The sequence below is a fragment of the Pinus tabuliformis genome, chromosome 4_2 (genome assembly GCF_031772625.1).
Source record: "Pinus tabuliformis cultivar Carrire ecotype Pingquan chromosome 4_2, CPIR1, whole genome shotgun sequence".
Lineage (NCBI taxonomy): Eukaryota > Viridiplantae > Streptophyta > Pinopsida > Pinales > Pinaceae > Pinus > Pinus tabuliformis.
The window spans coordinates 143,150,858-143,162,182 of NC_142304.1; the positions used below are offsets into that span (position 1 = coordinate 143,150,858).

General features: G+C 39.7%; 1 pseudogene; it reads left to right on the top strand.

The window, feature by feature from the left end:
• Positions 1-11,050, top strand: part of LOC149168618 (protein FLX-like 3) — a 33,755-nt pseudogene extending 22,705 nt beyond the window's left edge.
• The last annotated feature ends 275 nt before the right edge of the window (positions 11,051-11,325 follow it).

Sequence of the window (11,325 nt, forward strand, 5' to 3'; positions counted from 1 at the left end):
GCAGGTCCCTCCTAGGGTCCAGCAAGAGTTCTCCTTTACTTTGATCAGCTCACCCACTTCCAAATAAGGCTAGGAAAGGATGGGAATCTCTCCTCTCAAGCTCTATAAGGGAGTCCTAATTCCAATAGCATCTACACTTAGGAATTTTCAGCTTTCAACCTCCCCTCCCTCTGGCCCAATGCCTGTATTTATAGTGTTTTAGAGGAAGTTAATCAGGTCCACCATCAATGGGATAAGCCCCTCCTTGAATGGGATAGATCCCCTCTTGATGGGATAAGTTCCTCTTTCATAGGGATACATGAACCATCTGAAGGCGCTCAATACACGTCAAACAAACTTCTAGAATGCTCTAGAAATGACCACAAGTAACTTTTTCGAAGTGAAACTTGTGCCTTTTAACCTTTATAGGAGTACGCACCCACCCCTTTATAGACAGAGCGTTCAAGTACGCAGGTATTGTGAACTTGGGGTGCATACACGCAGGTAAGGCTAAGAGAAACTGCGTACCCAGAGTTATTTGACTTTTTAAGGACTTTCTCTCTTTTTTGGAGTTTGACATGAAGAGCAGAGGTATAAGACTTGCCAAGGAGGATAGTATGATAGTTGATGGAGCCATACTAACTGCAAATAGTCATGGTGACAAATTTTAGTGTAACAGATTGCCCCCTAAAGTGTGAAGCCTGTAGTAGATTAGGGTTTCATATCATCTAGGAAGGGTGAAGTACTTTATCATTTCAAGGATTATCTTGTGGAGAGCCCAGTCGGAACCTGCAAATATTCAACACAAAATACATATATAAGATCATATCATTGCTGAGGTAGGCATTCCTATACTCAGATTGAAAACTTTAACTAACAAACTAACTACTGCTCTGTTATAGGAATGATTTCACAGTACATCATAATCATAGACTCATGTAGACACAGTATGGACTCAGCCATCTGTTTATCATTAGTCTATTGTATAATGAATGCAAAACTCCTCGCAGCCTGGATGGTGGAAACTAGATCCAGGGTCTTCATTTCTACTTCCCGAAATAGTACGATTCTATCCATGCGAATAAATGAGTTGATGTCGAACATGGTAGAAACCACTTGATTACCAGTCGATGATGTAAACTGTTAAAAAGTGTGAGAGAGACCACCAGTGATGTCAATGGTTCTCAAAGTACCCAGTACAATCCATGAGATGTGAATGAATGAGTTGATGTCGAACATTTCACGAAATCCTTCGATCGAAAGTCAATGATGTAAACCGTCGTCAAAGGTGAGAAACCTGCCATTGATGCATGCAGATTTCAAGGTACTGACAATTTCTAGGTCATCTTTCTAGATAATGTGCTGATGTCGATAGAAAGCGACCCGTTGCAGGCAAGCCCACAACACGAAATCATAGATCAAGTTGAAGAAATGTAGCTGTAAGGACTGACTCAGGGATGGTCGAGATGGATGACGGGTATTTTGCAGATGAATGGTTTATTTGCAGTGACCTCTTGAACACATAACGACACGACAGATGGCTTGGCGATAATTGACCCAAAGTTAATACCCGGAACCGGTTGAAGATTTTCAATGTGGTTTGATCAACTATTAGGCAAAGGATTCCCCAACCCAGGTGAATGAAAAGTGTCGTGTTCAAGAGTGGTGATAAGGCTTCTTCTGAGACAAAGGATAACAAATAGGCTCATTTTTCTCTCTTTTCCCTCACCATTTCTGGCAAGTACCTCTTTATTTTTTACAAGCTTGAGGAGGATAACATATGCTTGATTATAAGCTCATCCTTCGGATGAGTCCAACTTAGTTTTAGATTTGAACCCTAAGAAGGAGTGGTCTATTCCTGTTTGTAATCGAACAGGTCCTTTACTGTGAAATTTTAACGAGTCCAGTATAGGAGAAACTCGACGTTTTTCAATTTTAGAGAGTCCGAAAAACTTAAGAAGACTCCAGGGTTGAACTTTTTCGTAAATTTGTGTCTCCCAAGCCCGAAAAAGTATAAAATAATACTTGAGAGAACCACTTGATCTTGCGACCAAGGAGTACTTTCATAGTTAGTGTCTTTGACCTGAAAAGTAAAAAGCGATCAAGGACACGTCGTTTTATTTCCAATATCGAGTTTGAAACGACAAAAACCCGGCAATCTTTTCATGTTTTTACGGTCAGAAAAGGGCTATAAGGGGACCGTCTTTTAATTTCGTTTTAACAAGTGTAAAAGAAACGCTCGGCAATCTTTTCATGTTTTAGGAGTCAGAAAAGGGCTTAAAAGATGACTCTGATGTTTCACTTTTTCGTAAGCTTTAATGAGTTCGAAAAAATGATAAAAATGTACTCATGGTTTTCATTTTTTCGTAAGTTTTAATGAGTTCGAAAAAATGATAAAAATGTACTCATATGGCCGACTTTCAATTTAATTTATGAGCAGGAAAAGACGGAAAGAACTCGGCATTTTCATTTGTTTTACGAGAATGAAAGATAGCAAAATAATCTCGGGATTTTCATGAGTTTAACGAGTCTTGAAAATAACTGAAATTGACTCGAGATAGGTTTCATTTTTACAAAAGCTTGAAACAGAGAAAAACTATGCTTCAAAGTAGTTTCATTTTTACACAAGCTTGAAACAGAGAGAAAAATGTGCTTGATGCCCCCTAAGCGTAACTGCTAGAGCGCATGCCCCCCAGATTCATTTCATTCAACTAAGTACAAGCTGGATGGAATGAAGGTTCATGTACGAGATCATTTGAAAGACTTGACCTAAAACTGTAAGAAAATTATGCAAAAACTGAGATAACTAACCTAAATATACAACTTAACATTTATGAGATCTAGTCAAACTCTCGACTCAAGTAGAGGAGGATTTGTTTCATCTTTTAACGAGCTTGACACAGGAAAAGAACTATGCTCGGATTCGGTTTCATGTTTACGCAAGCTTGAAACGAAAAACTATGCTTGTTATAAGTTCGCATGCCCCCAGCATAATGACACAAATCAAGGTACATGCCCCCCAAGCTTCATTGCATTCAACCAGGTGGATGAAATGAAGGTTTACTTTCGAAATCTTGGAAAGATGTGTGGGAGTTGTTTCATTTTTTTAGTGAGGTTGACACAGGAAAAGAACTATCCTTAAAACCCTTGTTTCATTTTTTAAACGAGCTTGACACAAGATAAGGAACTATGCTCGTAACTACTCTCTACAATCTACCTACATATCCTAAAATCTACCTGATTCATTTTTTAATGAGGTTGACTCAATAAAATAACTATCCTCATGCTAGCCTGTTTCATTTTTTAACGAGGTTGATACAGGAAAAAACTATCCTCGTGACATCCAATTTCATTTTTTAACGAGGTTGAGAGAGGAACAAACTATCCTCGTACACACTGATTCATTTTTTAACGAGGTTGACACAGTAAAAGGAACTTTCCTCGTACTCACTGATCATGGCTTCCAACTGGAAGAAAGACATGTCAATGGACACACCTTGATCATGGCTTCCAAGAGGTCTTCATCAGAAGGAAGAATAGTTCTCTGGAAGGAACACATGTCAAGGGACTGAAAAGGGATAAGAACATCGTGTTCAAGTAATCCCATAGAGTTTTCCGTGTCAATTACCGGATCTAAATCAAAGGAAGATGAGCAAACAGTGAGAGGCTCACTTACATCAGTAACTGAAAACATGGGACCAGTTGCCACATAATTAACCCGTGGCAGGGTAGATACCACTTTAGAATCAGGAACATTTAGGGGTGTCATATTATTGGTAGTTGAAACAAGACTAGGGAATGAAAGCTGGTCTACAGTCACAATACTGCCATTGTGAGGGAAAGACATCACGCGAAAGAGTGTCGATACGACAGCTTTCATTGCATAAACATAGTCTTGCCCAAGGAGTAAATTGAAATCCAAGGGACCTCAAACTACTATAAGATCAATACAGACAGTTTTACCTTCCAAGGTAATAGAAAACTTAGGAAGGATCCCTAAAGGTTCACTAATGGTTCCGTTAAAAGCTTTCAGATTCTGCGTAATAGGCGCAAGCTGAGGGGAACCCAAAGCTTTCCAAACGGTTGAGGATAAAATACTAACAGAAGCACCTTCATCTACCTGAGTACGATGTATGTCCCTACCACTAGCCTTGACAATGATTTGGAAAGGGATGGAGGAAGGAAGACGAGGTTCTGTCAGTCTATTCCAGTCAAAGGAAAAGACCTCAGTGATTGGAGGGGGTTCTGTAGAAACAGGTGAAATGCCCCCTGGCATAGAAGAATCTGATGTAACAAGAAGAACCTGAGCGGTATGAAGTTCACTCTCTAAAGGGAAAGTGGGATCGACCGAATGTGAAATTGAATCGACCACTTGATCAACTAACGGATCATCAACCTAAGTGACATGAGTTTCACTCTCCAATGGAAGAGTGTGATCGACTGTACTTGAAATTAGATCAATCACTCCGTCAGATGACGGTAGGTTGGGAGAAAGTTTATGGTAACCAGTTGGAAATTCTTGCTATGGAACAATAAGGTTTTCCAACAATTTTGAGGCTTCATCCATGTGAGGGCAAATGTGAGTTTGATGACTCCCTTTGCATAACTTACAAGGAAACCTAACTTTACCCTTTTTCCCAGGAACCTGACTATCACTGTTTGATGGATCAATGGAAAGTTGATGAGATTTTTCTGACCACACTTCCAAGACCTTTGGAATACCAGGACAATTGAAAAGGAAGTGGTCACCCTTACAAAGCCTGCAAGGGTATTTGGGTTTACGATGCATGTCGGAGTTTTCCTCAACACAACTAACACTTACAGTCGTGGTTGGTTAGTTGACTTCTTTCTTATCTTGCTTCTTCTTCTTCTTCTTCTTCTTCCCTTTCTTCTTCTTCTTAGCCACTTGGTTACTAGCATCAAGGCTTTTACCAAGCGAAGAGGAAGAAATGGAGGAAGAAAAATTAGGCGAAGAAGGTAAAGGGTCAACAGAAGGTTGGTGATGTTGAGATGGTGAACTCTGTTGAGGTGAAGCATTCGGTTGAGGTGGAACAATTGGAGCATTTGGGGCCAACGAAGTTGAAAATAACCATATCGGTAATCCTATTGTAAATCCAGGTAATGACAAAGTAGCCATATAAGGAGGACCAACATTTCCAAAGTAAGGAAAAGTACTAGGATTCTCGTTAGAAGGGGTTCCTAGGTTGGTAAATTCCGAAACGTTTGCCATTATATTCAACATCAGTGAATTTTATTAACAATTTATGACTAAAATTAACAATTCACAATTCACACCTAACAATTAAAATTCACAATTCACACCTATGGTCTCTAAAAGTAAAAAAAAACAAATTAACACGCGCTATTAAATCTAGGAGTCAAACCATACACAAACAGTAACCTTCCGGACCGAAAACACTAGTTGGGGATGAAATCCAACATCGCAGAATTCAGTACAGAAGTGGCGGGTGGAACAGTTACCCCAACAACCTACTTAATGAATAGACTGGACCAAGTTCCTCCACTTTAACCGTCTCGAGTGAAGTGAACCCCCCAGAAAATCCAAGTGAGTCTAGCCGACGTCTGCTCCAGGTACAGTGGGATCTTCCCTCCACCGTCACCTTGGGTAGAACCCTAAAGATAATAGTCACCAACAGCAACAAATATACTTGGGGGAATAGTCTACGATCCGATAGCACGCAAGGGCAGAGTAACAAGCTCAATCCCCTTGCCGGATCCTTGACAATAATCCAAGGTTTACCAACAAGTGACCCCAGGCTCCTCGAAAATAATCCGAGGTTTATTGTTTGTAGTACGTGCGTATATGGCATCGTTCCCAATGAAGGAGGCTTGATCCCCTCACTGGTTTGGACACGATCTCGTGCTTCTCCTTTAAGAGGAGCTTTCCCAGAGCATAAATGTAACAGCTGGATTTATCCTATTGCAAGATGAGCTACTTGTTTGGTTTTGCTGTCTTGGAGAGTTAATTACTCTCCTACTCCAAGACACTAGCCTAATCTATGTTGGTGTATCAGAGCCCTAGAAATGTAAAAATTACTAGATGAATTTTAATTAAGCGTTGTGTTATTAAGGCTGTTATTACTCAAATGGGTAAATGGAAATGAAACCAATGGTGTTATGACCCGACTCAACTGAATGCAATCGAATATGATAATGTAATCTTTTCAATTCGATGAATCCTAACTAAAGTAAGGAGAGAGTTTCCATTCACTTCCAACAATAAAAAAAAATTGATCACTAAGAGAAAATATAACAAATTCTCTAATGCACTAATTTCATCAAGAAAAACTAATGCAAATCAATTCCAAAATAGTTTTTTTATTTTTATTTTTGTGTAAATTCAAATCAAAGAAAATTGATCTAAATCTACGATTGATTTTTCAGAATGTAAACTATGCAATTGTAATCTATGCACAATTCACTTGAAAAGTATGCAAATGTAATCTATGCACATTTTTCATTCATATTCTGAAAATGAGAATTCTAATTATGCAAATGTGATCTATGCAAGAGAATTCTCAAACACAAGATGATTCTAAAGTAATCTAAGAACCAATCAAGTGCAAGTCGAGAAAATTGGGTGAGAGTTCCAAAGATCAAAAAATAAAAACACTCAAAGGCGATTAACACTCAGACACAATTTAGCCCCCCCGGCGAATGAGGGGGATTTTTTTTTTGCAAAAACAAAAGAAAAAAGATGCAAAATTGTGAAAGGACTGAGAGAAACCTCCAAGTAATGACCAAAGGAAAACAAATCAAGAATTTCTCAAGAAAGAGACTCAAAACACCCAATTGATGAAAGCTTAGAGCAGGAATGCCAATGAAACAAGCCTAGATGAAAACTTCTGACAGGTAACCAGTGGATCTGGGCAGCAACAAATAAGCTATAAACAAAATCTAAGAGGTAAAAAAGAAAAAATTGAAATTTTCTAAAGTTTTGACAGGGTACGCAGGCAGCCTGTTTGCACAGGTGCGGCCACGCTCTGTGTACAAAGCTGCAGTGCGTACAGGTACGCACTGTGCTCAACGCAGAGGGTGCGTACTGCTAGCAAAACCAAGAAAAATAAAAACTAACTTAACCCTAAGCTATTCCACCCAAATTCACAGTCAATCAGTCAAAAACCCGAAAACAAACGACTTTTCTCAAATCAAAGTTTCACACAAAGGAAAAATCATTCACATCAATGGATTTCCCCAGCGGAGTCGCCATTTCGTCATGCGGAAAGAGTCAGTTTTGCGGACAAAATCGACCTCCCTAGAAGCTAAGGCTTTCTAGTGACAAACAAGACAAGTAAACACTACCTTTCTCTAAATATGCATTTAGAATACAAGTAATCAGGTGTTCATAACATACCTTTAGTCCAACGCTTTGTAGTAGTCCAGCCTCGCCGATCCGGATGAGCTCCTCCTTCTCTTCGAAACCTGCATTCACTAACAAGCCAAAAGATTACATAGCACCTGAAAAACTTAAAAGATAAAACATATTCATCATACAGACCAAGGAGTATATGAAACAAATCATGTATTACAATCTGTTGAGAAAAGTGAGCTTAATTGTATTAAGTGGAAACAAAAGAAACCATTACAACCTGAGCCTTGGTGTTGTGAAGGTCCCTCCTAGGGTCCAGCAAGAGTTCTCCTTTACTTTGATCAACTCACCGACTTCCAAATAAGGCTAGGAAAGGATGGGAATATCTCCTCTCAAGCTCTATAAGGGAGTCCTAATTCTAGCAGCATCTACCCTTAGGAATGTTCAGCTTTCAACCTCCCCTCCCTTTGGCCCAATGCCTGTATTTATAGTGCTTTAGAGGAAGTTAATCAGGTCCACCATCAATGGGATAAGCCCCTCTTTGAATGGGATAGCTCCCCTCTTGATGGGATAAGTTCCTCTTTCATAGGGATACATGAACCATCTGAAGGCGCTCAATACACGTCAAACAAACTTCTAGAATGCTCTAGAAATGACCACAAGTAACGTTTTTGAAGTGAAACTTGCGCCTTTTGACCTTTACAGGAGTACGCACCCACCCCTTTACAGACAGAGCGTACAAGTACGCAGGTATTGTGAACTTGGGGTGCGTACACGCAGGTAAGGCTAAGAGAAACTGCGTACCCAGAGTTATTTGACTTTTTAAGGACTTTCTCTCTTTTTTGGAGTTTGACATGAAGAGCAAAGGTATAAGACTTGCAAAGGAGGATAGTATGACAGTTGATGGAGCCATACTAACTGAAAATAGTCATGGTGACAAATTTTAGTGTAACAATAGGGTTGCTTGATTACGCTATCGCAAAATCGCAGATCGCAGTATCGCGCTATCGCAAAATCACAGATCGCAGTATCGCACTATCGCAAAATCGCAGATCGCAGAATTGCACTATCCAAAATAGCAGATTGCTACAATCGTTAAATGGTTATGTGCTTTTCATGCGACATTGCGATATGTGATATCGCATATCGGATATCGGCGATCTTTTAAGGTTTTCCAATGTGAGCGTTTTTTTTAATGCATGCGATGCGATGGAATTCGCGTCTCACTTTCACAGTTTATCATTTTTACTCATAAGGAAATGTCCTATCATTCTTCGCGCGATGCGATGTTTTCTTAAGGGGTAAAATGCATAAGCCTTAATTGAATTTTTTGAATTTTTTACTAAGGGTCCCCACTTACCTAGTGTTATTGCTAATACTATATAAGGAGGGGGGTTGTTGGTGGCCACAACATAGGTGACTTGAAAAAATTGTGTGTTAAAATCTCACTCCTCTAAGCTATCAAGGATGTCCCATCTACATCAAGTTAATAAATGAGAAATTCTTCAAACATTCTAGGAGGAGAAAGAAAGACAACCATACCATTAATGTCATTGGACCACTGTCCGACTTAATGTTGGGGCGAGTGAGTTTCCTGAAGTATCTAGATCTTGGAAGTCCTGTGGTAGATGTGCACATCGATGGTATCACTATCCCCCATACCTTGATTGATCTTGGTGCTTCCATCAATGTGATGACTAAGGATACTATGCTTAAACTAAATCTCAAAGGATCATTAAGGAAGACCAAAACAGTCTTGCAACTTGCAGACAGGCCCACAGTAGCTCCTGAGAGAGTTGTTGAGGATGTGATGGTCTCCATTGATTCATGGGAATACCTTGCTGACTTTTTAGTTCTCCAACGTCAGGCCAAGTTCAATGGTTATCCTCTCATCCTTGGAAGGCCATGGTTAGTCAGTGCTGATGCTTACAATTGGTCTTGTACCCTCCTTATCAACCATATCTAGAGCATGACTTACCTTAATGGTTGGAAGAGGAGGAGGAAGATCAAGTCTACTCTTCCCCAATCTGTACCCTAGATGCTACTATAGGAGGGGGCCAACCTGATGAAGATGAAATGATTGATAAAATCCTCCAGAATCAACCCCCCAATGTCATGTCTCTTGAGGAGTTAGTAAAGAAAGCTGAAGATAACCCTTGGACTGATTTGTGCCTAGCTGACGCAAGTCCTACTCATGTCAAGATGATAGAATTTGATCCAGAAAGAACATTTAAAATCAACCCCTCTCTCTCTACACACCAGGAAGAGTAGCTACATGACATGTTAAGAAAGCATCTGGATGCCTTTGCCTAAAGTTATAGTGAAATGAAGGGAGTCCACCCTTCGGTGTGTACTCATCACATTTACATTAAGGAATGATGCAAGCTAGTGTGCCAACCTCAGAGGAGAATGAACTCAACCTCAAGGATATAGTCAAAGAAGAGTTGCAGAAGTTGTTGGATGCAGGGTTCATTTACCCCATCTCAGATAGTGAGTGGATGTCTCCTCTAGTTCTTATTCCAAAGAAAAATGAGAAGTGGAGGATTTTTGTGGACTACAGAGAGCTAAACAAAGCCACACAAAATGACCATTTCCCTCTACCTTTCATTGACCAAGTATTAGATGGTCTGGAAGGAAAGAAGTTATTTTCTTTCTCGGATGGATTCATTGGTTACAATTAGATCCAGATCAACCTAGAGGATTAAGATAAAACCACCTTCACCTGTCCTTGGGGTAACTTTGCTTATAGGGTCCTTCCATTTGGATTATGCAATGTCCTTGCCACTTTTCAGAGGGCGGTCTTGAGAATCTTTGTATAGCTAGTCCATGACTCTGTGGAAATTTATATGGTTGATTTCACCCCCTATGGGTGTGATTTCCTAGAGGATCTCTCTAATTTGGGAAGAGTATTTAACAAATGCATTGAAATGAACTTATCCCTTAGTCCTGAGAAGTGTGAGTTCTTGATGAATGCAGGGATTGTTCTAGGTCACTCAATATCCCATGAAGGACTGCAAGTGGACCCAAATAAAATTGCTATCATAAAGAGGGTCCCTACTCCTCAAAAGCAGAGGGATGTCAGAAGTTTCTTGGGCTTAGTTGGATACTATAGGAGATTCATAAAGGACTTCAAAAAAGTAGCCTCACCTTTGTTTGGACTATTGGCCAAGGACTCCAAATTTTTATGGTCAGAAAGCTGCCAAGAGGCCCTAGAAACCCTAAAGGACAAGTTGACTATTGCACCTATACTCTGAGGCCCAAATTGGGCTCTTCCTTTCCACATCCATGTTGATGCCTCTGACAAAGATATAGGAGCATCTCTAGGCCATATAGATGACAAGTTACCTTATGCCATTTACTTCATCAACAAAAATCTGTCCAAGGCTGAATTGAACTATACTGTGACTGAAAAAGAGCTCCTAGTTGTTGTCCATTCCTTGAATAAATTTAGACATTACATCACTAGTTACCAGACCTTTATATATAGTAACCATGATGCTATTAAATATTTGATGAACAATCTTGATGTGAATGGACGAATTATTAGATGGTTGCTTTTGTTTAAACTGTTTGATCTAACTATCATTGATAAGCTTGGTAGAGAACATGTATTTGCATATTTTTTTGTCTAGAATGGGTTTCCCTGCAGGTGAGGAAGGAATGATTGATGATCAACTGCCAGATGAGAATATATTTGCTATTTCAATTCTCTTTCCATGGTTTTCTGACATAGACAACTAATTAGTGCCTGCATAGTTCCCTCCAAATTTGTCCTCCAAGGAAAAGTGTAGAATTATAAGGAAAAGCGCACCATTCACTTGGATTAGGGGCAATCTCTTCAAGCTAGGCTCATATCAAATTATAAGAATATGTGTCAGGGAGGAGGAAGTTTTTGACATTCTTCTGGCCTAGCATGATAGGCCTTGTGGAGGTCATTTTGCAGTCAAGAGGAAAAACTTCAAGGTACTACAAGCTGGCTACTATTGGCGCAGTCTCCACCAAGATGCAAGAAGATA